At 44.9% G+C, this 27607-nt stretch overlaps 1 long non-coding RNA gene across 2 annotated transcripts in view; it reads right to left on the minus strand.

Moving 5' to 3' along the window:
- Window positions 1–24173, minus strand: part of LOC127396124 (uncharacterized) — a 69456-nt gene extending 45283 nt beyond the window's left edge. Inside the window, exon 1 of one of the 2 annotated variants that reach the window (XR_007891919.1) lies at window positions 24152–24173. This is a non-coding gene — a long non-coding RNA (uncharacterized LOC127396124). Of the gene's footprint in view, window positions 1–19500; window positions 19527–24151 lie in introns of those variants that run through there. The other variant, XR_007891918.1, reaches the window with a different exon arrangement.
- Window positions 24174–27607: the final 3434 nt, after the last annotated feature.

Here is a 27607-nt window from a genome sequence, read left to right on the forward strand (position 1 = left end):
GCCCCTGTTTCTGCTTCCTGAGCTGCTGGCTGATCCTGTAACAATGTTGGGGGCAGTTCCAAGGAGAGTGCCTTTCTCCCAAGCTCATGCTGTCACTGCGCTGGGCGGGGAAGCTCGTATTTCTTTTGGTCTCACACAAGCAGAAGTACAAGTTTGCACCCGATGTCCAAAGGATTTTGGCCCTTTGTGTTTTAGAGCTTTGTCTGGTGGTTTAGCTTGCTTGTTAGAATCTGACCAGTCTCTATGTCTTGCATGAGTCCCCGTATCATGTACAACTTCTGCCCATGTAGGAATCGGCCGTCCCGGCTGACCGGCTTGTATCCCCTGATTGTCAAACTCATCTGCTCCAATGCCATCTTGGCACCTCCCTGAATAACCTTTTAGGTCTGCTGGAGCACCCCTGAAAAGAGGCTTTACCAGGGTTCACCCTGGCAGTGACTGGGGTGTCTCTGTCAGCGCGATCGCACAGTGCTTGTACACAGGCTGCTTTTGGAACAGCAGTTACTAGACCAGCAAGTGAATTGGCAGGTGTAACAGTTGGTTCTCCCCTGTCCTGTGGATCTGTTCCTCCAGCTCGGCTGGTAATAGAATGAGGACAGTTATCAGGAGGAGGGCCAAGACTGAGCTGGACTGCAGAAGCCCAAAACCCACTGGCTTCATTGTTATCTGTAATTACTGGTTCTCTTCTGAGAGGCACACCCTCCACGAATACTGAGCTGCGTGTATTTATCCTGCAATGCTGACACCTGCAGAGGGTCCCAAGGAGAAACCCTAGTCGCAGCTCTCCTCTGGCCTCTCTGCGGCCCCTCTGATACCTCAGTTTTAACTCCAGATCTGATCTTCAGTCCAGATTCCTCCTGGTCCACCCCTGCTGTTGGCACGGGGCTGAGGCAGCGGTAGCGGCCACCAGCGCTGGAGAAGCAGCAGGATCGGTGCCGGCAGCGGGGGCTGCAGCGACGCTTCCCGCGGCAGGAAGGGGGAGAGGGGCAGAGGCCCTGGCCAACCGTCCCCTACCCACACTTGCTGTAGCAGCAGTGGAATATGTCCCTGCTCTTCGGAGACAGGGCAGAATAGGTGAGGAGAACCACTCATCCTCCTCGAAATCTTCCTCCTCAGAGTCTCAGCTTTCCCAAATCCCACCAGTCCCCTGGTGTTGTTACTCGTTTTCGGACTTGTCTAACACCTTCTGGGTTAGGGGCTTTCAGCATGATTCATTCCACATTCTCCTCCAACCCATTACCCCTTCCTTGGATGGCTCTCAGTTCTCACTTTGGTTGCAAATTTTGAAACATTTCTGTTTGTTTCAAATTAGTCACTCTTTTGAGAGCTAGTTCCTTTCATTGCCATGCAGCTGTTAAGCAGATTCCTAGCACATTCCATATTATACCGTTCCCCTTTGCATCCTTTAACGAGCCTCTGTTCTTACTAATCTAGTTAGAATGTTCTCCCAATTACACCACTTAGCTTCTGACCAAGGGTCGTTAGGTTCAATCTGTAGGTTGTGGCTCAAAAGGAATCCGGTTCAGCCCGTTACTTGTTCCATGTGTCTGAAGGGTCCTCAACAGACCCTGCAGGACTTCACAGGATCCTGCCACTACACCAATTGTCCTGGCCAGAACAGGTGACAGACAAGACGTTTATGCTGTAACCATAACGTTGGGGTCTTAATTATTTGGCCGAGAGGCTCAAGTACTGCAAAAGTGTAGGGAAACTGGGAGATCCAAACAGAAATGCAGCTTGAATGGGGAGGGTTTATTAGCAGTGAATTTTGCTACTTGTAATTAAATCAAACAACAAAAGTTAACCACTAAAATGTTGGCAACTTACTTATCAAATTCTATCCTAGGCCTAGACTGTTAATTATCACCTTTAAAGGATTCTAAATTCTTAAACTTAATAATGAAGATCACTTAACATTAAGTTTACTAAAAAAGACAGTGAAAGAGTGAATATCTCTCACCCTTGCCCGACCACAGCTGGGTGCTCCTGCATGGATGGTAATTCTCGAGAATCGGTCTCTCTGGCAGGCGTCCCCGCTGGGTCCAGCAACCTTCTGGGAAAGTGGATGGGAAGTCCCCTTGATCAAAGATGGGACCAGGCTTTTATAGAATAAAGTGGATTGGCTGCTGCCATTTAACCATTAGACATACCTCCAGCATCTCTCATTGCAGGATAAAAGCAAAACACTAGAAAAAAACCATAAAGGCCCAGTTCTCGCCAAGCAAACTCTGTTTATCTGTTGGTTCTTACTTTATCTCCATTTTAGGCCTAGTTGTGGCTGAGCTGGACTCCATGTTCTTCAACACCAAAGAGCAGCTGGTGTTCTGAAGACTCACTTGGCCTCTGTTTGTACCTTTCAAGGTTGTTAGGATCAATGCCTTGAGATACAAACAATCTTGTCATAATAAAGTGAAGTCTCCAGGTTTGGCCAGGATCACAGCACTACTTGATATGCTCACCAAGACTGTTAAGTCTGGCTGAGTCAAGCCTGAACCCAACGGCACAGACAAGTGAGAACGGAAGGAGGGAAACCTTTTGCGGGAGATCCATGGAAAATGCTCACATGTGGCTGCACAAACCGTTCCCTGGATCCAGAGACACTGCATCAGGAAGGGGCAGCCTTTGTCTGTATGAAACCCCACACCACACACAGAATAGATCCTTTGTTGCTTTCAGCAGCTTCTTTAATGGCAACTACACAAAATGGGATACAGGAGTGGCAGAGGCCATGGTGAAGAACTGCATTGTAAAGCAAACTACAAAGCAGGTGATGCTGGTTATATGCTCCCACTCTGCTGATGCACCGAGCAACAGAAGCCACACGCAAGGCTTCTCCACTGCATAGCACAGGACATGGCAATGCCAACTGCAGCTGCAAGATGTTACCCATCCCTGGCAGATCTCTCATCTTTGAGCCGCTTTCATGTGGCCACATATGATAGTTCTCGCACTTGTGGGGATTATGGGGTGGGAGGCACAGGGGAAAAAAGCATTACAAGCACAGACAGAGACCCAGGTCTCACATCTCTTGGCGGGGCTGCATCTTCCTTCAGTATTGCAGGATTTGCAGCCTAACAGCCACATCTCTTGCCAGGGAGAAGGGGACGCAGAAATGAGAGCTTGTCATTGAAACTGATCGCCTTGTAATTTGGAAGGTGTTCGTGTTCCCGAGCAATGTAACGAAAACCACCCCCATCACTGTGTTCACACAACAGCCAGACACCTCTCTGGACCTTGTGAGAAGATATGGAGTCATTGTCCCATCCCCTAGCCAGATTGGTTGCTTCTCTTATCACCCTGGACTTCCCTTGATAGTGGGCATCTTCATAGAGAGTGATCTGGGGATTGTGCAGATCTTCAGTGATCACCTGCAGAGAAGTGATCTGATCATTCAACTCTTTACCAACAAAGTCATGTTCTCCCTCTTCAAATACCACTAACTTGCCTCGAAAGTTGTCATGCTGATAAGCCACCCAAGGCTGGCCAAATACTTTCACTGAGGAGATACAATCATTCCAATCTACAGCTTTTAGATTGCTAATGTCAGTGGTGAATTCTTTGGAGTAGCCCTGGAAGTTGGCATGCTCATAAACAATGATTTTTCCCATCTCTGTAGTATGTATTTCCTGCTAGGAGAGCTGGACCAGAGCCTGTAGAAAGGGAAAACAGAAAATAAGCAATACTTGTCAGGTGCCTTCTCACATCCGACACAAAGTGCTGGAGGGGGGAAACACTGGAAAAAAGGGCAAGTGAAACATTTTTAGCAGTGGATAAATATAGCAGCAACTGCAGAAGAGCTAGGGGCCTGTCACAGAAATGGGATTTGGGAAGAAAACATTGAAATGAGATATGTACAAGTGTTGGGTTGGTGTGGTGGGATTTTGGCAGTGGGTGAGGAGCCTGTGAGAAGCTGCTGGAAGGTCCCCCCTGGCTCCAAAATCCAGCCCCAGCAGCAATGGAGGCACCTCTGCCATTAACATGTTCCAGAAGGGAAAAGGAGCTGCTGTGAGACCTCAGGGCAGAGGAGAGGGGAGGTGAGAGCAAGGCTGGAGCAAGTACCAAGGTGGGTGAGGAAGGAGGGGAAGAGGTGCCTGAGCAGTTTCCCCTGCATCCCGTGGTGAGATGGCAGCTGTCCTCCTGCAGCCCGTGGAGGAGCACGGTGGAGCAGATGTGGACCTGCAGCCTGTGGACCATGGTGGAGCAGATGTGGGAACCCACGAAAAAGCAGGGAAGGACTGTAAGGAATCCTTCTTCCTGAGGAGGAAGGGGCAGCAGGAACCACCAGCCTGTGAAGTGACTCTAAACCCCATCCCCTGTCCCCCTGTGCCGCTGGGGGGAAGGAGGGAGAGAAACCGGGAACAAAGGGATTTGGGCCCGGAAGAAGGGAGGGGTGGGGTAACATATACAAGCCCTGCTCTGTCTGTGTCTGTGTCCTCTTTGCATCTGATTAGTGATTAATGAAATTGCTTTTTTTCCCCAATTTGAGTCTGTTTCGCCCATGGCAATAATTCTCAAGTGAACCCTTCCACAAGCTTCTAGTTGGATTTTGTCCTCCCCATCCTACCATGGAGGGAAGGGTGAGTGAGTTATTTCTTACCTGCCTGGTTATTTGTTACCAGCTAAACCGAAACCCCATCTGAACATTTTTCCCAAATACATCTCTCCATTTGACAATTATTTTAGAAAGTTAAATTCTAAAATCAGGGCATTTTTGTGCTGTAAACAGGAAAAAGAATCTGTTCTTTAAGACCAGAGCTGAACTTTCAGACTCACTGGAATACCTTTTTTCTGCTGGTAGCAATTGCTGGTGAAGTCAAGAGACTCGACATAAAAGTACAAGCAACAAAGTTCAAAGCATCAGCTCTTTGAGTCAGACTGCAGAAAAGGAAAACAGGAAATCAGCGACACCTGTGAGAAGCCGCCTCACATCAGATGCAAAATGCGGGAGTGGGGGAAACAAAAAGAAACATAATCAACACTAAAAGAGAAAACTCACTTCAATCTCATTTTTTAAAGCAAGTCTCACCATGTGATTTAAAACATGTAAGTATTTTTTCGCATTTATAGTGTAAGTTATGGAGGCTGTGGCTGCCTGAGCTTTAATTTGTCGATCCATTGAGCGCTCGTGTAATGACCTCCAGCCTGATGAAGAAGCGATAATGATGATAATAATGATAATAAAAGTTAATTCTGTTGACACAACATAAAGCTCCTATGCCCCAGATTAATTTGTAGCACACTCCCTTCTGCCTCTTGGAACCTGGGAGCAGTGGCTCTCTCCCCTCTCCCCCTTTGCAAGGCAGGTTTCTCCTGCAGCTGTCTTCTCACCACCTGAAGGATGCGTTCAGTTTCTGCACAGACAGACAGACCTCACACAGGTGTTGCAGCTCCCATCCCCAGACCAAAACCTCTTTTCATCTGCAGTGCATGGTCAGTGCCCAAGGAACCGCTGGAAGGTTCATCTACAGGGGGTGGGTCTCACCTGGATGGCAGGATCTCGGATGGGGGAGCTGACGGGCCTCCCTCCAGTGCGGTGCTGCTGTCTGCAAGAGGCAGCTCGCTGGCCCACATTTATAGCTGGCCTGGGAGTCTTGTGAAACACCCCATTGCACAGGACTGAGAAGTGGCCAGTATCACACTCAGGCCTTGAAAATCTTTGCATATTTTATTGATGATCTTCCTACAACCAGCCACCTCGCTGCTCTGGTTCAAAAGTCCATTGGAGAAGAAGTGCCTGGATAAAATTTAGAGCTTTCCCCCTTCTCCCATACACAGCCATTTGAGCAGCTACAGGTCTGCCTGGTAAAGCAGGGCCAGGAGACTCTTGTAGAGATGCAGGGGCCATTTTTTTGCTTCTTCTCTTATTGCAGGTTTGTGCCTTAACATGTTTTCAGCCAGGTTAATTGGCACACCACAAACCCTCTAATGCCATTGCTACAGCACACATGCAAACATACCAGTGTTTGCTTGCCCCCTCCCAACACACTTTCTCCTTTCCTTGGGCACAGCTGTCTTTACTTGGAGGGTGCTCAGTGTTTCCAAGGTATTTTGGCCTAGAGTAGGGAGAATGTTCCATGTTCTTTGTGTTGAATTTTGAGGCCCCGAGAAAAGGAGACATTTGATGAAGAAAGCAAGGAAGCTTGATATGGGCTGCAAGCAGTAAGAAGTGTCCCAAAACACATGGAGCTTGAGCTGTCACCATTGCATTTGCTGAGCAGAGGAGCACAAGAATCAGCAGAGCCTGCAGTGTTGGTTTCAAAAAGGGAACAAAACCCAGCAGATGACAGCACAGCCTGTTCTAGGTTTCATTTTTAGCTATAAATACAAGAAAATCATGGCAAACAGGGGCTCAGCCCAGAGCTAGATAAACTTGGCAACGTGAAACTGTGTGACAGCTGTCATCCTACATGGCTTGGAAGGACAGCCTTGTGAGACAGGTGTAGCAGGACGCTCCATCTCTCAACATGCCTGCCTCAGTTTCTTTCCATGATTCAACTGCTTTTGCTGCTCAGTTTTGCAGGCCCAGGCCTGCCGTGAAAGGTTCCCATGAGAAGGGAAAAGGTCTAGCAATCTCTGAGCTATATCACTCCAGGCATATAATCAACAGCAGCCCCCTTTGTTTCACCTTAAGGGCTGTGGTGCAGCTCCATTTGATCAGCTGTATGAAATGACCTACCCAAACTGGTGACCTGTACTTGTAGCTCCCGCTCCCAGGCAGCCCACAATCAGAACAGCAGAAGGAAACAAGAAGATGAGATATTCTGCTGCACCTCTTAATTTTTTTTTTATTCTTTTTTTTTTTCCCCCTGAATAACATTCGCTTTGGGAAACTCAAGCTGTTTTTAACATGCAGAAATCTCCAACTAGCAAACCTGCCAGCTTCCAATGTTGCTTTCTGTCCTGCTCATTCCATCCATCCAACCATTCCTCTGCTTGATGTTGGAGCAGCTTTTAATCTCTCTAGGTATCCAACCCTGAAAACCCATTGTAGGAAGTTGGGCTGTAGCAACTTCTTTTTTTAATTATTTTTATTTATAAGCATCTTAAACCACATCTTCTTTTTACTGAGCAACACAGCTACCCCACCTGCAATTCAGTTGCTGCTTCTTCCTCTAATTTCTTCTTGTTTTTCTTTATCAGAATATTCCTCCCCTTGTGCTGTTCCGGTTTCCTGGCTGTGCCTTATTTGACTTCAGTTTAATCATAGCAACATTACAGCAAAGATTAAATGTGATTTCTATCCTTGTAAATCACACATCACAAAATGCAAAGGATGAAGCTGATAAAAGCAGCAGTGAGAGACCTTCCTGCAGGGATCCGTAGCCATCACTAGGAAAATGATTGTGACTCAGTGAAATGAGCACAGCTGCAGCAGGTTACTCCTATCAGGAATTCCCCTTCTTGGAGCAAGCTTGTTTTTGTCTTGCATACAGTTCCAAAGCCCTGTTGCTGTTTACTGATTCCCACATATTCCTGGGTGCAGTTCATCTAATGAAACACCATCAACCCTAGAGCTCAGTACACTCACCTTGAATCCCCTAAACACCTGGCAGCTGTGTGATGTCTATGCCCCCACAGGCAGATGCACTCAAACAGCAAAACCTGCCTACTGTCTTTTGCTCTGAGACACCCTCCCAGAGTGATATGACCTGCAGGGAGTAAAGCAGCTTGGCCATCTCGAGCTGCTACTTATCCCTTCCCACGTCAGTGATACTTGGGCTCAAGGACGATGCAGCATGAAGTGCCCTTATCAGCAGCACAAGATGGAAGGAGCTGTTGTTTATGTGCACTACCAGATCGCCTAAATGAGATGGAGGAATCAATGGAGCAGTAAAACTAAGTGAAATGTCCTTGAAAAGGCTGGGAACAAACTCCCTTTTCACATCAGTGAAGCCACAGCCTACCAGCCAGGCTCCTCCCCACATGGAAACACAACAAACAAATATACCACCTGCACGTTGAAGAGATGACCACTAACAACAAGGCAGGTGTTTACTTGTTATTTTATGCTCCCTCTCCACCTGTGGTCATTCAGAAATCGATGGCAGGAGATACTAACAGAATTAGAGACCAACAAGCAGATGAGAGGCTGATGAACTGCACCTGGGAATCCTGTAGGCAGTACATCTGCTCATGGAAATGCCTATGACATGTAAGGTGGTGTCACAGCCTTGCAACCATCAACAGCACCATCTCTCAGGAGGTATAAGTGACAGGAATATGTTGGAAACTGACTGTTACGTGGGGACAAGTGCTGAATGTTGAAGCATCAGAGTGAGATCTGTTGCATTAGGAGAGCTAGATGACTGCGGAGGACAGAGGCACGTGTAACAGATATCTTGGCTAAATTCACAAGTAACACATACAAATACAGAAAGAAATAATGAGCAGGAAGTACTTTGATATATTTAATTGTTAACACACCCACTTGCTGAATAACCTTAACTGAACAAGTCACTGGTTAAGTGCAGTTATTTAGCAAAAGAAATCTTCCCTCTTGATGGAACACCTATTTTACAGCATTAGTGCTATGCTCCTGACACATTTAGTGTCTTTTGCTGCCATAAACACAGTGAGTACATGATAGGCCTTACTAGGATCAATGGAAAGCAGTACTGAGCAGTGCTTCTCAAGGATTCATACTGGGACTGATACTAGTTAAGATCTCCATCAATGACACAGATAGTGGGATTGAGTGCATCCTGAGATGCAGAAGGCACTAAGCTGAATGGTGCAGCTGGTGCACTTGAGGGAAAGGAGGCCATTCAGAGGGACCTTGAGGAGTGGGTCCACCTGAAGCTCATGAGGTTCAACAAGACCAAGTGCAAGGTTCTGCACCTGGGTTGGGGCAATCTCCATGAAAAATTGGGGAATTAATGGACTGAGAGCAGCCCTATGGAGAAGGACTTGGGGGTATTGGTAGATGAAAAATTGGACATTGAGCTGGCAATGTGCATTCGCAGCCCAGAAAGCCAACAGCATTTTGGGCTGCATCCAAAGAAGTGTGGCCAGCAGGTCAAGGGAGGTGACCCTCCCCCTCTATTCCACTCTGGTGAGATCCCACCTGTGTCCAGCTCTGGAGTTCTCAGCAGGGGAAAGACATGGACCCAATGGAGAGGGTCCAGAGGAGGGCACAAAGCCAGACAGAAGGCTGGAGCACCTCTGCTATGAGGACAGGTTAAGACAGCTGGGCTTGTTCAGCCTGGACAAGAGAAGGCTCCAGGGAGACCGTATTGAAGCCTTTCAATGTATAAAAGGGGCTTATAAGAAGGACAGAGTAGGACTTTTTGCCAGGGTCTTTTAAACTGAAAAAGGGTAGATTAATATTGGACATATGGAAGAAATTTGTTTACAATGAGGGTGGTGAGTCACTGAAGCAAGTTCCCAGAGAAGCTGTGGATGGCCCATCACTGGAAGTGCTCAGGGTCAGGTTGGGTGTGACTTTGTGCAACTTCATCTGTTGCCCATGGCAAGGGGGCTGGACTGGATGATCTTTAAAGGTGGCTTCCAGCCCAAACCATTCTGTGATTCTATGATGCTAGGACATGTAAGTTTAGCAATACAGTGAACTTTGCCCTGGTGTCAGGTCAGGTTATCTTAGTTTCATATTGCTCTTTTCATATCTACAGTAGTTCCATTGCAACAACAGAGTAATACACTTAGAAATTGTGTATATCAGCAAAACGAGTCTAAAGCTCCAAGTATCAGCAAAATAAACATTTAAAAATGTAAGCTGCTCATGGGTGACTGCGGAGGAAATCTGCCATATACCAAGATGTAGGGCTGTGTAGACCCAAGTATATTTATGGTAAAGCTTTAGCATTGTTACAGCTAAAGCTGGATGGCTTATGGTTGTAGTATTACAGGACAAAAAGAAAAAGAAAAATGCTTTAAAGCTACATATTAGGCATAGAGTGGACACCACCTGAAGGGAGTGAAGCACAGTGGAAAAAAGCCCCAAGTATGTAAGGAAGGAATTCAAGATAATGGAATGGTTAGATATGTACAATGGAAAAAAATTAAGATAGGAGAACATTCTTGTTGATGTAATTTCCTAGTTTCTGACACTATGACCTGAAGTTTCTTCTAATGTAGCTGTAAAATACAAATGCCCAGTTAATCTTTTGGCTTTTAGTAGGAGTAGAAACTGCTCTTAAATTGGTGCTTTGGGGTTATTTCCCCTTTTAAGTAGAAGATACAAATGACGAAATGAGTTAGTTACTATTAACCAGGCAAAATCCAGTTAAAGGGATTTATTCTTCAGCAATTTCAGAAACTAGCTACATTTCACTCCAAAAAGGTTAAGTTTACTTGCAAAGGCTCTATAACTACTCTCACTTGCTGTGTCTAAGCAAGTGTTGAAAACATTTAGTGGAAGAAGGAAGGCCAAAGGGCGGGAGGTAAAGAATTCTGCCGCTTGCATTTATTCTATATAATTATTGATTGTGTTTATGCCTATTGGATCAAACCAGGAGGCAGCCACACCTACTCAAATAAAAAAGAAGTCTGCAAATACCTGTTTCATAGGCTTGTTATGCATAGCTTCATCTGTCTCCTGTAATCTACCTTAGCTCTTTTACATATTTTGTTTCCTTTCAATGCCACTTGTACGCGTAACCCTTCTGCCACGACCAAGAAAGGTCCAGGTAAGATTTTTGAAGGGGTTATAATGAGCACAAGACCTTTATCTGTAAACCTGGAGAAAGCTAACAAAGTATTCTGGTGGTCCAGTAGCTAATTTCCTGTGCTTGCAGGCATGAAACACTTGGTTAGTGAACTGTATTGTTATAAAAGGAAGAAAAGAGTAGTCCAAAATGGTAGATGATTCAGGTAAGAGGCAACACTTAATTCCCAAATACCTGTGACAGTCTTACAACCTCTTTTGCTGGAGAGGCAGCTGCGAGGCCACTTTCTTGCCCTTCCTCTCTTGCAGTAACACTTCACGCAGCTTTGTCTGTGGCTGCAATGCCCAGCTGAAGCTGTGCTATCTGCAGGGGGTTTGCTGCCCCTATCAGCTCTCCAGCCATTGTTCTCTTTTTCTCACCCACAGATACAGTTGTGGCCACTTTCCCAACACTTCCCATTACCTCAGCCCCTTGCATTGTCATAGTTGTCTGATAAAAAAACCTTCCTCTTCAACACATGCAAAAATCCCCTGGTCATTATTAGTCTTAATTTCTTTCCCTTTTCATCTTCAAAATGCCAGACTTGCATTCCAGTTGTTTTTTTTGCTTTCTAAATATGATGGCTATCTCTGAAGGAGACCACAGCAAAAATGTTGAGGTTTTTTAAAAAGATGAACATATTTTAAAGGAATGGTTGACCAAGTTAAAAGTGTTTAGTCTGAAAGAATTAATAAGAAGAATTGATAACAGTCTTCAAAGACAAAAAGCAGAAGGAAGGAGTCTGTTGTCTGTTTCCCTGCTAGAAAGAAACACTAGAAATATTGCTGGAAGAAACTGTGGACTTTTTAGAGATCATACCTGGATTTCAACAAAATCTTGATCCTGCCATGAGCAGGAGATTGAAGAAGAAAACCTCAGAGGTTCCATCCAGTCTAACTTTATAAACCCTTCTTGGGCATGTCAGAGACACAGCTACCCATGCACCATCCTACAAAACTTTTGAGGTCAAGGGACAAATATGAGAATATGAGGCACATAAACAGTGGGCTGGTGTCAGCACTGTAGCAATAAATATTCTAAACTCCTCACAGGTGTCACAGGAAAGGGAAGTTTTAAGGAGGGTTATGGATGTGTTGGAAACTTTCCATCTGCTCTTGCAGAGCAATTTTGATAAAGTGATAGAACAGAAAAAAATGAAAAATGTCAGATGAAAAAGTCTAGGAAGGGGTTCTTGAATAGTAGGAAAAAGTGAAGCTATGGACTATAGCCCTTAGATAGAACCCTGCTGTTTACATTTGATAACAAGTTAGAGCCTGTGAAGGAACTGGGAGGAAAGACTGACATTGGAGAAATGAACTTCATAATCCCCAGGTTATTGTACACGTGACTTGAAATGATGATGAAACTTTTTTATTAAAGTTGAACAAAGGATAACATTTACTTCTGAGTGACTAAGGCTTTCAGCTTTCTAATCTTTATTAGAATGATTCACAAAAGATTTAGGCTGGTGGTTTCTAAACAGCTCCAAGGGTGAAGTTTCCCCACCTTGTTTGGCCTCTTCTCCAGGGCTGAACAATCCTTGGGGTGAGAAATTTTTTTCCTTATTTTCAGAGTTTCTCTGTTGCAAGTGAAGACCATTGCCACTTCATAGAATAATAGAATCATAGAATGGTTTGTGTTGGAAGAGACCTTCAAGTTCACGTGGATCCAACCCCCCTGCATGGGCAGGGACATGTCCCTCTAAACCAGGTTGCTCAGAGCCCCATCTAACCTGGCCTTGAACACTTCCAGGGATGGGGCAGCCACAGCTTCCCTGGGCAACCCGTGCCAGTGTCTCACCACCCTCACACTAAAGAATTTCCTCCTAATGTCTAACCTAACTCTCCCCTCTTCCAGTTTTATCCCTTGTCCTCTCAGTACAAGCCCTTCTATAAAGTGCCTCCCCAGCTTTCCTGTAGCCCCTTCAGGTACTGGAAGGCTGCTATGAGGTATCTCTGGAGTCTTCTCCAGGCTGAACAGCCCCAACTCTCTCAGCCTGTCTTCACAGAAGAGGTGCTCTAGCCCTCTGATCATTTTCATGGCCCTCCTCTGGACTTGCTCGAGGAGCTCCATATCCTTCCTGTTATGGGGGCTCCAGAACTGGACTCAGTACTCCAGGTGGGGTCTCACCAGAGCAGAGTAGAGGGGCAGAATCACCTCCCTTGACCTGCTGGCCATATTTCTTTTGATGCAGCCCAGGACACAGTTGGCTTTCTGGGCTGCAAGTGCACATTGCTGGCTCATGTTGAGCTTCTCATTGACCAACACCCCCAAGTCCTTCTCCTCTAGGGCTGCTCTCCATCCAGTCTCCACCCAGCCTGTAACTGTGCTTGGGATTGCCCTCAGGGCAATCCTGGTTTGCAGGACCTTACACTTGGTCTTGTTGTACTTCATGAGGTTGGTATGGGCCCACCTCTCAAGCCTGTCAAGGACCCTCTGGGTGGCATCCCTCTCCCCCAGCATGTTGTCCTCACCACACAGTTTGGTGTAATTGGCAAACTTGCTGGGGGTGCACTCAATGCCACTGTCCATGTCTCTAATAAAGGTGTTAAGCAGCACTGAAGAGGTCACCATGGCTGCAGCTTTGGGTCAGATGGTAAGTCTTTTACAAAGGATTTGGCTTCACTTTCAAACTTTGCCTAAAGTCTTTGCTTTCTAAAAGCTACTGTTTGTAGCCTACTACTTCCAGAGGCAGGCTTATGGATTCCAGTGCTGGGGTCTTTGTGCTCAAACCCACTTCACCTACAAGCTACCGTGCTTTACAACAATTTTGAATCAGGAAATGACAAGAACTGTCAAAGGCATCTCATGCAAGACATCTGCTCCCTGGTTGGTTCTGACTTCAGGTGTTCACAGAAGAGTGACACCATAGGTTTTGTTCCTGCAGGAAACCACTTCATATCAGTATAGCCTCTATACCTCCTCTTTAATGAAATTAATACCATTAAAGACAATTGATAGGGCAACTCTCCATGTCCACATGTGATCTGCAGTCTCCTCCAGGAGTAGGCAAGATAATTTCCTGTTTGCCCAAATTATGCCATGATATGATCATCTATGGTTCATCTTACAAAAACCCACTAAACAAAAGAATTGTTTGAGCTGGAGTATCTTTTGAATGTCTTGAGGACTGTTCAGATTAATTTTCCTAGGACATCAAAACTTTGACACACCTCAACTATAAAAAAGAGGAAACCACCTGCCAAACGCTGACAAAACCCTTCCTTTCTTCATTCCTGTAGAGACTGCCTTCCTCCCAAAGGAAATGGTAGAAAGGGAGATACAGTACAGATGTAGCTATTTGTTGATAACTGCATCCATTGAATTTCCAAATTCAGAATTACATCTTAATTATGGAAGGGAAAAAAAAAAAAAAAAGATATTATTTCTGGAAAAACTGATAAAGACCTCACATTTCCTAACCAAACTTGATTGGAAAAAACTTGAAAGATGTGAAAAGGTATGTGTTTAGAAGAACATTTTGAATCAGCAAAGGAGCCGTTTCAGCCTCCCCTTTTGAGAGTATCTGTAAAAACAGCTTCTAACTTGTAAAATAATAATTTTATAACAAAGCATGAACGTTCTCTAACCTATTTCTCTCAGTAACTTTGAGTGAAGCCATGCTAGCTGTCACCAATCACCCCTTTGTTTTCCATGTGCCTTAACAGAGCCTTCAGAAGGATCTGCTCCATGATCTTGCTGGGCACAGAGGTGAGACTGACTGGCCTGTAGTTCCCTGGGTCTTCCTTTTTTCCCTTCATGAAAATGTGAGTTATGTTTCCCCTTTTCCAGTCAGTGGGAATTTCTCCAGGCTGCCAAGACCTTTCAAGTATGATGGACAGAGGCTTTGCAACTTTGTCGACCTGTTCTTTCAGATGCTGGGGAAGAATCCCATCAGGTCCCACGGACTCATGCACCTTGAGGTCCTTCAGATGGTCACGAACCTGCTCTTCTCCTACAGTGGGGAGATCTTCCTTTTCACAGTCCTTACCTTTGCCTTCTCTAACTTGGGTGGTTTGACCAGAGCCTTTGTCAGTGAGGACTGAGACAAAGTAGTCATTGGGTACCTCAGCCTTCTCTACGTCCTGCATGACTAGGTCTGCAATTTTGTACTGAAGTGGGTCCACAATTTCCCTTGTCTTCTTCTTATTGCTGACGTATCTGTAGAAACTTTTCTTGTTGTTCTTAACATCCCTGACCAGGTCCAACTCCATGTATGCTTTCGCCTTCCTTACCCAATCCCTTGCTTCTCTGAGAACTTGTCTGTACTTCTCCTAGGATACCTGGCTCTGCTTCCACACTCTGTGTACCTTGTTTTTACAATTAACTGTGTCCAGAAGTTCCTTGCTAATGCATAGTGGCCTCCTAGCTCTCCTGCCTGTCTTCCTCTTCATTGGGGGACACAGCTCCTGGACATGGAGGAAGTGATCCCTGAACATGAAGCAGCTTTCCTGGGCTCCCCTCCAGGGCTTTGTCCCACAGTACCTTATCTAGGAGATCCCTGAAGAGACCAACATCTGCTCTCTTGAAGTCTAGGATAGTCAGCTTGCTTCACTCCTTTCTCACTGCCCTAAGGATCCTGAATTTGACCATATCATGGTCACTACAGCCTACTCTCCTATTAAGTCTTACATCATCAACTAGCCCGTCTGTTGGTAAGAACAAGATCCAACACAGCACCTTTTCTTGCTGGTTCCTCTACCATTTGGAGGAGGAAGTTGTCAGCAATGCACTCCAGGAACTTGCTGAGGGTGCACTCAATTCCACTGTCCAGGTCTCCCATAAAGATTTTAAACAGCACTGTACAGGTGCAGCTAATCTGGATGTATGTAAAATGACATTGACACAAGTGGGTCTGATGAGCTTCTTTTCTTAATCCTAGCACTCATAAATTAATTTGTCCCTGCAATTTCTCTTTCCTCAGCTTAGCGTTTTGGGTTTTATGTTGCTATTTTTATTTTTTAAGTGTTTTTTTGTGAAACTAATTTTTCAGGATACTGTTTTATTCCTTTTGACACAGCAGAAGTAGAAGAACATCCTACAACAACTGCAAGAAAAAATGAACTCAGATAATATCTGCTGGTGTGTAGGTTTCAACATACCAGATGCTCTTCCAAGAAAGCCCGTGGTAGCAATTCCTATAAGCACTTGATCAGTAATAATGAAAGCAAATAGGCAAAAATAAAAGGTGAAAATGTATTACAAAACAAGGACAGAAAGTAAAAGCAATGAACAATAAAGTTGCACAAGCTAGTTTCTCTCTGAAAAACCACAAATTTCAGAGTTTCATTTTTGGTCAACTCACTTTTTCTGTGTACAGTGTGAATATAGCTAAGGGATGCACAGTGGTACAGTGGTAACACCTCCTGCTTGGCTGCTGGAGACCAGCTGGGTTCTCTCTGTTGAAGGCTGGTGGACACGGCTCGCGCTTCCCACATCGCAGGTTTAGCCAGTTGTGGGCATGTAACCCTGTGACATGCACACATGTCCAGGCATAGGACACTGACATGGCCAACTGCAGAGGCTGCCACAGACAAGGTAGTGCCTTCAACAAGCCATATATAACACTACTAGGTCTCACCAAGAATGCAAGTATAGACAGCCAAATCGCCTTCCTCCTCTCCAGATGACTGGGATTGAAGTCCATTTGTGAAAACATACACACCCTCTCTCTCTAGATCCACAAGTGCATTCACAGGCCCTTAAAATATCACCACAAGCCCTCAGCCTGTCCAGTATCATGCCTGGATCTTGGCTTTCTGACTCAGAGATGTGCATCTTCTACTCACTGGCTCGTCCAACTTGATTCTAGCTAGGCAACCAATGCACACACTCACACTCTTGTCTCACAGGCCTCCTCATACCTGTGGATACCCTTGAATTTCAGCATGAGCCCTCTGCCTGTCTAATATCTCTGCCTGCATCCTGGGCCTTCTATTTGCTGGCTAGTCCAGTTTGAAGTTTGCTAGCAGATTATACCACTACGATTCATTTTGAACCAGAAAGATCTTGATCTGATAATCTCAATGAAAAAGATGCTCTCATATTCCACATACCATTACAAGTATGACTGCCCCAGGCTTTAAAATTCAGAAGTGCTATAAGCCTACAGACACAAAGAGCAAGACGAGTCTTAGCAGGACAGGAGGCATTTGTAGAGCTGGTAACTGAAGAACAACAGAATAATTCATTTAGGTTGGGACCTGTTCAAGATCCACACCTCTTAAATATGGTCTAGGAGATCCCACGCCCTGTAGCAGCTACAGGTCAACGCTACTTAGCATATGTCACTGCCTCTGTTATATCCAAGGTTTTAATGCAAGTCCAGCCATGGCTTCCCTGTCAAAGCACCACACACTGCTCTGTCCCACACAGTATTCAAAGTTTCATGAAGACAGTCTTAGACCCAGCACGACCTCATGGTAACATAGGTCTCTTGGGTCTCTCTAACTTTCCCTGCCTCATATTTCTGACAGTAGTTGGACTAGTGCAGAGAGCTCCCTCTGAGTGGATACCAATCGTGTCTCACATCTTTCAAAACCAAAACAAACAACCAAAAAGAAAGACAAGCAGAATTAAAAAAAAATAGAACAACAACCAACCAACCAACAAACATTTTTTTCTTGCTGCTTTTGTGCTGAAAATTAATTTCATGCTAATTCAGATTTTCCAGTAAAGTTTTATGTGATAACATAAAATATTTTGTCAAAACATGAACCAGAAAGATTTTAAACAGCTGATAAAGCAATGAAGGCTGGATGCTGAGTCTGGGAATTGTTCTAGTGTTGATTTTGTAATATTGTCCAGAACATCTGATGGTTCATTTCAAAAACAAAAAGAGAGGAAGAACACCTCACAGTTGCATATTCCTGTAAGGCAGGTGCCCAGTGATTAATGATAAAAGACAGTTAGATAATACTTGTGAAGAAAACCAATGTTTGTGTTGTTCATTCTGTCATTGACTCTATGATGAATTCAATGAATTCATCGGATGATCCTTCTGGTGCTTGGTATTTGGTCAGGTACACCAGAGCAGAACGAATGAAGCCAAAGCCCCTTGAAAGACAGTGACCAGGCAGAGGATGGGCTGAGTCCTGTGTCCAAGTCCTGCAGCACCCATGCTACAGAATAAGCTCCAGGAGAGTTTATGGGATGCTGTTTTCCGCAAACAAGAGCTGCAGTATCACTCAAACTGTGCATTCAAGTCATGACACTCGTCACACCTTCAGTAAACTCTTTTGCCTCCATGTTCATTGTAGGTTGGTCACTATTTCCAGCAGCTGGCTGGAGAAGCACCACTGAAGACAGTGTTCAGGGAAGAGTGTGTTTGTTTCACAGTCACAGATTACAGCCATCATGTACAGACTGAGTTCTCAAGAGCACACCTAAGGTACCGTCACTTGTGAGACCACAGAAGAAATATTTTGCTTCAAGGTATCTGTCTCAGCATCAATTTGAATCCTAATGATAAGGAGATCTTTCAAGAAGATCCTTCAGTGCACTGCTAACAGCTCTTTTTGTTGAGGTAAAACTGTGGCATTTAGGAGAACCAATAACTTGATGCGGGAGATGATTTGTACCTGTGTAGAGAAGAAAATACAGTAGGATAAGGAAATGAGGAAAAGCAAGATCTGTGGTTAAGGAGTTTAAAAGGACAGAAAATATGCTGGGGAAGGATAAACTCTGCTTTTATATTCCATGGACAAAAGTGGAAGCAGTTGATAAAGGACAAATATTAAAAAGGAATATTATATTAAGTATTAACTTCAGAATAAATGAGGGAAATGTTTGGGGTCATGCTTAGCACAATAATATTGTTGCTTGTCATTTGTGTGGCATTAAAATATTTAATTTCAAAACAGTATAAAGCACTATTTACAGTATTTGGTCGTTTCTGCAAATTGAAGTATCTGCAAAGGTGTTTGTTTTCCCATCCTTCTGCTTTAAAAACTTGACTTCTAATCTATTTGTACACTATACTAGCAAGTCTCTATTTAGTCTCCATTTCTGGTTTTTACTTTGTGACATTCCTTTCTGTTTTTAAGACAATACTGTTGCTTTTTATTATGATCTACGATGGTACTGTCTACATGTATGAATATACCTATAGATACATATGCTTGCATATGTTCATATATTTATACACATAGTAGTTTCATTTTAACCCTAGATATATCTCACCTTGAAAGAGAGAACTGTAAGAAAAATAGTCTATGGCTTGTACAAGGTACGTTCACCATTTTTCAGCACTGAAGGTTAGTTACTTAGCTCACAGATTAGCGGAGTCTCTGCTGTGAGCCAGGCCAGCCATACCTACCTAACACACTTTCCATTGCTTGCCAAAACAAACAGATTCTGTTTTCAACAGGTGACCCAGCGCTGTGGTACCTCCGTCTTTCCCCAGTGCTTGAAATCCCAGGTTTTCCTGAGAAAAGTGGGAAAAGAGTGTGACTCTCCCAGCCCCAGAAAGCGCAGCCCTCCCTCCCCAAGAGGTCGGGGTCCTCAGGAGGCACCGAGTGAGAGCCCTCGCCTTGGAAAACTTGCCTGGGAATGGCAGGGAACTCGGTGGGGTCTGGCCCAGGGCGGGCAGTGGCAGCTGTGGGGGTTCTGTGACCTCAGCTGCCATCCTCCGGAGAGAGACAGGAGGGAGCTGCAGGAGCTCCACCAAAACCATAGTCACAGAAGGGTCCGGGTTGGAAGGGACCTTAAGGATCATCTAGTTCCAACCCCCTGCAGGTGCAGGGACACCTCCCGCTAGATCAGGTTGCTCAGAGCCCCATCCAACTTGCCCTTGAACACTGCCAGGGATGGGGCTTCCACAGCTTCCCTGGGCAACCTGTGCCAGTGTCTCACCACCCTCACACTGAAGAATTCCCTCATTTAAATTAATTATTTCTTTTTAAATTAATAAAAATATTTAAATTCCATCTAGTATATATCTACCCTCTTCAAGCTTTAATCCATTACCCCTTCTCCTCTTGCTACAAGCCCTAGTAAAAAGTCCCTGCCCAGCTTTCTTGTATTTGCAGAGTCTCTGTTGGGAACAATACCTGGCTTTCCTTTTGAAAATGGGATCAGCAGGGTGGGACTTTGCTGTGAGGGTCCCGACTGGAAAAAGGCGGGCAATGAAAGTGGGACCAGTGTGCCCTGAGGAACTGGTTGCCACCACACACAACAGCCTTGGGCCTTTGGCTCTGGGGCCAGCAGCCTGGCAGTGGCAAGAGGATTTTAAAGAAAAAGATCTAATACAAGAATCTCCTTTTTACTGCTCTCTCATAGACTTGTTAAAGAAGTTAAAATGTGAACCAGATATTTCAGGAATATCCTTACTTGTATCGCTGACATAATCCTTAGAAGGCCTATTAATTGCAGACTACAGTGGCCAGTATCATACGATCATGGTGACTATACCCTGAATATCTGCTTGCCCAGAATTTTCTCTATTACACTGTCATTATGATTAACAAGAAGACAAGGACTGATGTTCAGCAAAGGGGACCTGGTCTGACCTCACTGTAACACTGGATAAAGTTATCACCTGACAGTGAATGACTATGACAGGAATATAAAGGATTGGTGATGGAAACAGCTCCCAGTTGGCAGCAGCAGCTGGAAAAGGAAGCACATTAAGATACCCTCTCCGTGAGAAGCAGGAGCTGCAAGCACAAATAAGAATTACTTTTTTATTTATCAGTTTTTCATGTATTTCCAGTTATCAAATCAGTGGAACATTGTTTAGAGACTCTGCTTGACCATCCCCAACACCACATCGGGTCACTCTATCTAGCCAAGTGTTGAAAATATTGGTGAAGTCCATTACCTGGTACCCAGCACAGTGCTGCACTGCCTCCTAGTGAAAAATATTTTCTTCATGCCCAGTCCAAACCTCCCAAATCACAGCTTGTGTCAGGGCAATTATGGTGATGAGTGGATCAAGACTTGTGCAAACACCAGAAGGGCACGTTGTTGGGTGACATGTACTAAAATTATTGTTAGTGCAGACAGTGGAAGCCCACGTGTGAACACTGACTTTGTGTGAGGATTCGCCACATCACAACACCGCATTGTTTAAGGACTCCTCTGCACTACTAGACACTAGGCAGATGTAGCTTTTTCTCTCCCCCAAGGAGAGATACAGGGTATGCTAAGAGGAGTGTAGCAAAAATATATCCCTTAGCCACTCAGGGAGACCAAAGTCCTTTCCAGTGTGATGTGTAACTGCACAGCAGGGCTAGAGGGAGTTTTTTCAGGTTCCTAACTGATGTAACTATGCTCCAAACACAAGGTGTTGGGATAAGGAAAGCCAAGGCACAGCTGGAGCTGAATTTGACAACAATAAGAAGAAGGGCTTTTACAAGTGTGTAGGCCAGAAAAGGAAGATGAAAGAAAACCTAACCTCCCATCCCTGATAAATAAGGCAGGAGAACTGATGACAGCTGACATGGAGGAGGCTGAGGTAGTCAACAATTCTTCTGCCTCAGCTCTCTCTTCCTACATCTCTCAAGCCACTGAAACTCAAGAAAGACTGGGGGAATTAAGTTCCTCCTATTTTACAAGAAGATCAGGGTAAAGACCACCTGAGGAACCTGAACATACATAGGCCCATGGAACTTAATGAGATGCATCCCAGGATCCTGAGGGAACTGGCTGATGTTGTTGCCAAGCCACTCTCTGTGATATTTGAGAAGTCATGGCAGTCAGGCAAAGTGCCCAGTGAATGGAAAAGGGAAATATCACTCCTGTTTTTAAAAAGGGTAAAAAGGACCGTGGGAAGTACCAGCTAGTCAGCCTCACCAGCCTGTCCAGTAAAGTTGTGGAGCAAATTCTCTTGGAAGACATGTCAAAACATATGGACTATGGGGAGGTGAATAGAGAGAGCCATCATGGCTTCACCAGGGACTCATTGTGCCTGACTAATCAAGTGGCCTTCTATGATGGAGTTACTACATCAGCGGTCAAAGGAAGAGCTATGGCTGTCATCTACCTAGACTACTACAAGGCCTTTAACACAACATTCTTGCCACTAAATCGCAGACATATAGGTTTGAAGGACAGAATGTCAGATGGATAAGGCACTGGCTGGATGATCACTTCCAAAGAATGATAGTCAATAGCTCTATGTCCCAGTGGAAACTAGCAACTGGAGACCAGCCAGGGTCTCTTTGAAGCCTGGTGGATGGCTGAAGCATGGCTCCTGCTTCCCCGACTGCAGGTTCAGCCAGCAGTGACGTTGGGCATGCAACCCAGTGACATGCACACACACCCAAAGGACTCTGACATGGCCAACTGCACAGGCTGCCACAGACAAGGCACTGCCTTCACCAACCCACTGCTAGGTCTCACATAAACCAAGGACAGACAGCCAAGTCTGACATCTAAACGCAATGCCAATTACAACACAGTAAAGCTGTGACATCCAGAAACCCCTACTTGTTTTCTACAGTGATGGCTGAGTTACTCACCAGGTCTATTGTTGTAATTCTCAGCTTGACTTCATGTTTCACTGGAGAGAAAAACCTTGTGTTTACACTTTCGAGGGAGGTACTCTTTCACGGACATCCCTGGACTGAGGTGAATCTCAGGAAATTTCAGCATAACTGGAGATTTTTTATGGGTAGAGTTGTGAATGCCTGCCTAATGCTGCCAACACATCAAGCCTCACAGACTCAATTGACTGCAGGGAAAGATTTCTACTTCTCAATTTTCAGATTTTGGGTTTTCCTTCCCCCGTGTAGCAGAAAAAAGACGCTGGTCTATTTATCTTCCTGGGTGCCAGCACACTATTCATACTATGCTCCTTCCCCTGCAAGAGAGTTTTCAAAAATACTGTTTTTCTACAGGTTTTCTGCTTTAAAGAAATAGCCCATGGGATAAGCAGCAGTGCTCAGGCTTGGTCTCCTTTCAGTTTTATTGCTCTTGTTTTGTCTAGAGCCTGATGTTGCAAGTCGTTTGCAAATCTCTATTGCCAGTGACTTCACTGTTTGTTTTCAGGGTGGCCTTCTGTCCTTTTTACTTTCCATGACATGAATAGCTAACTGACAAGTAGAGCCATAATTTGCATCTTCTGTTCTACCTACCATGCAGCATTTCCATTGCTCCACAGTCCTCAACTTCTGACAAAAAATAGGTAGTGTTAAGTCTAATATAAACAATGCCTCCTGAATTAAAAAATTCGTAGGAAGGCTATTCACTGGGAAAGCAAAGGGCTTCTGGGAATAGTCACAGATCTTCCAAAATTAGATAGGGAAAGTAGTGATTTGAGAAAGTATGTATATTGTTGCTCCATCTTGGGTAAAAGTTAAAGCTTTAGTTTGCATCTTGGGGAAAAAAAAGAAGAAGTTTGGTAGATACAATTATATGCATTACTAAATTTCAATGGACTAGATCTTCTGATTTTAGTGTCCAGAAGTGTTGAGAACCACATGCCATGACTCCTGTCTCTGTGACTTAACTTACACAACATTATTCCTATGCTAAATTTCAGGCACCAATAGTCTGCACTATCCATCAAAGCCCAGGTTTAATACAGTAAGTTTTTAATAACATGCAGAGTGTCATCTCTGGCATTTCTGGCTGGTGTTTAACAGATTTCTGTAACTTCAAATCCTTCAAAGCCATGGGTACCCATCCTCATTGTAACTAAGGTTGTCTTCAAGTGCGTGAAGCTGGTGGGTATGGTTGTATCTGTTAGAGTGTCAATTAGGATAATCTTTTCCAGTTCACTATTCACCTCTTGAGACTCTGCTGTTGTAGGATGATCTTCATTTGTCCACATCCTCAGCAGAGAGAGAAAACAGTCTCCAGGAACGCACTGTTGATGAAAGAAAAAATTTGTTCCCCAGCTTTCCTTTATCCCATTGATGAACTTTCATATCTGCAGCCCTTTTGAACTGACTGCTCCGTTATTCTCAAGACCTAATGACTGTGAACTGAAAGCAGTGAATGAGAGAAATAGGGTTATTGATGAGCTTCTGGGGGAAAAAAAGAAAACTTGAAAGAAAAATTATAAAAAAAGCTTTGCTATCAGTGCCTCCCAGAAGTCCAAGAGGTTTGTTATGCATGGACTCAGCTGCAGTAGGTTCTCCATCCACCTGTGTGGGAAGCAAAATGGAAGGGGAGATAACAATGGAAGCTGAATTTGGTTTCATTACACAAGGGGGTTACAGACAGCTCAGCTCAGGCCATTAGCAGTGCAGTAGCCAACAGTCCCTGCTTTCCAGTCTCTTGCCCTTGACCACAAAAGACAGTAGATTTCATGTTTTTTTCCGAGAAAGACTGCTGTGTAATGAGACCACCAGTTCAAAGGAAGGCATTGCATTCCATAGAATCATAGAATGGTTGGGGTTGGAAGGGACCTTAAAGATCATCTAGATCCAGCCCTCTGCAAGGGCAGGGACACCTCCCACTAGACCAGGTTGCTCAGAGCCCCATCCAACCTGCCTTTGAACACTTCCAGGGATGGGTTTTCCACAATTTTCCTGGTCAACCTGTGCCAGTGTCTCACCACCCTCACACTGAACAATTTCTTGCTAATGTCTAACCTAAATGTCCCCTCTTCCAATTTGAATCCATTTCTCCTTTGTCCTCTCACTACAAGCCCTTGTAAAAGTCCCTCCCCAGCTTTCCTGTAGCCCCTTCAGGCACTGGAAGGCCACTATAAGATCTCTGTGGAGCCTTCTCTTCTCCAGGCTGAACAGCCCCAACTCTCTCAGCCTGTCTTCACAGCAGAGCTGCTCCAGCCCTCGGATCATCTTTGTGGCCCTCCTCCAGGAGCTCCATGTCCTTCTTATGTTGGGGGCTCCAGAACTGGACACTGTGCTCCAGGTGGGGTCTCACCTGAGCAGAGTAGAGGGGTAGAACCACCTCCCTGGCCCTGCTGGCCATGCTTCTTTTGATGCAGCCCAGGACACGTTTGGCTTTCTGGGCTGCAAGTGCACATGGCTGGCTCATGTTGGGCTTCTCGTTGACCATCACCTTTACATGGTGCTTTCTGCAAAAAAGGTCTAGGCTTCACTGCCTCACTGCTCCTTCAACTCTTTCACTCTTCATGCAAAAAATGTATTCTAACAAGCTGTTTTCCAACATGGTCTTAATGTACTGATCTTTATTTTCCTCCTTCCTGTCCTGTCCCTCTCTTCCCCTCACCTTGCAGTTCCGAATAGCCGAGGATTATGACAGCCCTAAGAAAACAACAGTAAAGGTCAATGGCAGTAAATCTGTGCTGGTTTGGTTTGGTTGGGTTTTTGGTAGTGGGACCCCAGGGGTGGCTCCAGGAAGAAGCTGAGAAGCTGCCCCTGCTCCAAACCCAGCCAAGGAGCCATTAGAGGGACAAGAGATGCACCTCTGAGATTAACATACAAAGAGAAAAAAATCAAACCTGATATAAGACCTGAGCAGAGCAAGTAGTTGAAAGGAAGAGCTGAGCTGGAGAGGCAGAGCTGTGCTGGTGGTTGGTGATGAAGAAGGGGAAGAAGGTGCCCAAGCAGAAGTTTCCCTGCAGCCCATGGCGAGATGGCAGCTGTCCCCCTGCACTTGTGGAGGAACATGGTGGAACATTCCCTGAAGGCACCAGGAGGGGTGAACCTGGCCAGTGGACTTGGATGTTGTGGCCAGTGGACTTGGATGTTGTGGCCAGTGGACTCTGATTATGCAGCTGTGGAAGACCTCGGTGCCAGGGGAGGTGGCTGTTCCCGAAGCAGCCCCTGGCTCTGTTGCTCAGGCTGTTGGAAGGTCTTCAGCTTATATTCCCTAATTATGGAAAATGAGGTTTTGCTAATAAAAGAAAGTTGCTAAAACTGAATAGGAAGAAAGTGTTTGAATATAGAGGAACAGACACAGATATGCTTCTCAGCTGTCATGGGCTCTAGCAAGCATTTTATTTCTGAATCCATTAAAACGAGTCTTGGAAACTATTAGGGGAACAAGAGATATCAGGCTTTAGATTGCCTGTCCAAGGCCAAGCTCTGCTGTATTCGTCAGCAAGTATATAAACATGAGCACAGCTTCTTGTGCCTACAGGACTGAGCTCAGGACTTTAACAGCCAAAGGGCGTTTGTCAGTGCTGTAATGCAAGGGGCCGCACAAGGTTCCAGAAAGCCTGGCCAAGCTCTAGTCCTCTGTTATTGTCAAATCTTCACTGTGACTCCCAGAAGGTTATATGGGGCTGAACTTCTTGTCCTATGTTTGCAGTGAAGCTTCAGTGTCACTTTACCTGCCCGTTCTTTAGTTGTGCTAGGGGGGTCCCAAAAATAAAACTAAATGGAAACAGGCAGTGAAGATGTCTCATCTAGCTTGCCTGCTTTGCAGAAGGAAAACAGGACTATTATTGTCCCCTTCCTCCCCCTGTTCCTCCATGCAGCTTATGAATTTGTTGTGCTATGTGATGTCTCCTTTCAGATAAGGACTTTGGTCACCCATGGAGCACAATGAAGAAATTAAATTTCTGACACATCTGTAGACAAGGCTGCCTGCAAGCTGATATTTCTCCCCTTATCTCTAACAGGTCCTCATGCAGAAAAGCTATTATGTCTCTTTTGCACCCACTTATCTGAAAATATCTCCTGTAAACTTGTGTTCATGGGCACCTACACTAGTATAATTTTGCTGCTGGATGGTACCACTAGTATCATCTCACCCTTTATTCTGCACTGGTGCTGCACTGCTTGGCTTTGTACTGAGGATAATTTGCTGAATTCTCACTAAGATGTTTTAGTTTTTACTCTTACGCTAGGTAAGTATATGGGGTTGCTGTGGAAATAAGAGACAGCATAATAAGAAGCAGATAATGCATAGATGGTTGTGTGAGAAAACAAGTAGAAATTATGCTAAAGAATGCTGAAGTCAAGAGCACGATGGTTGGTTGATTGAACATCTGTGCCCTTGCTATCCAGTGCAACAATCAACTGTATATGTTTTCTAAAACAGGTTCTGTCCACAATTAGTGACAGATTGATGTTTTCTTTCGTCCTCTCCACCCAACTTGCTTGAAACATAGCTCTGTCTAGAAAAGCTCCAGTTCATCTGTTCATTCAGACTGGGATGCTGGTTGTCAGAGTTTACTTTTTGCAATAAGTTTCTTTGGAAAAACATGTTGTTCTAATAGTTACTTGCCTTGCTACCCTGAAAATGAGCCTTGGGTTCCTGAGTGACACAGCTGTAAAACATTAACCTAGGTGGCCAAACACGAGATGGAAGGAGAAGGGCATCTTTGGTACACTGGGGAGAGACTGTGTGCTGCATTAGCTAGGGACAGTGTCTCCTGTGAAAAACTTCATCAGCTTTTCTGCCACCCCTCCCAGGAGCTGCAGTTGCATCAGATCAAATTAAGCAAAAAAAAATAAATTATGTCCCCAGGTGGAGTGTCTCAGCCACTGCCACCCTAAGGAAGAGCTCAGGTGGGACAATGCCTCATTTACCAGTGCACAGGGAACAAAAGGGGGCAATTAATACATAATTTTCTGATGTCAGCACCAGTGTTTCTCAGCAAGGCCCCAGGATACTGTGATCCCAGTCCCAAGAGGCCCTGAGCACTGCTGAGCACTGAGGTCTATGTGATGTGAAGCTACTCCATTCTTTTCAGAGAAGCCCCTCTGGCTACAGGTTATAAGCTGGCAGTTAAAAACCCAAACTTTTAATTAGATCCACAGAGACATCCACAAAGTTGTCCAAATGAATCCGGAACTAACTTCCAATAACATTAAGGGTTGTACTCTCCATATATCTCCTCTGGTCAGCAGCTCATTGTGAACAACTGGGAAAGGCTTCCAGGGAAGAAGTGAAGGGGATCACAGCCCTCATTCACATCACCTGGTGTCATGTATGTACTCCTTTCACATGGCTGGGATGGACTGTCTCACTTCTTGGTCCCCCAGTTGTCCAGCTTTCTCTCCCCTACCCCGGTATTTCTAAGGTCCTCGTTACTCCACTGGCATTTTTTCACTCTT

The sequence above is a fragment of the Apus apus genome, chromosome 1 (genome assembly GCF_020740795.1).
Source record: "Apus apus isolate bApuApu2 chromosome 1, bApuApu2.pri.cur, whole genome shotgun sequence".
Lineage (NCBI taxonomy): Eukaryota > Metazoa > Chordata > Aves > Apodiformes > Apodidae > Apus > Apus apus.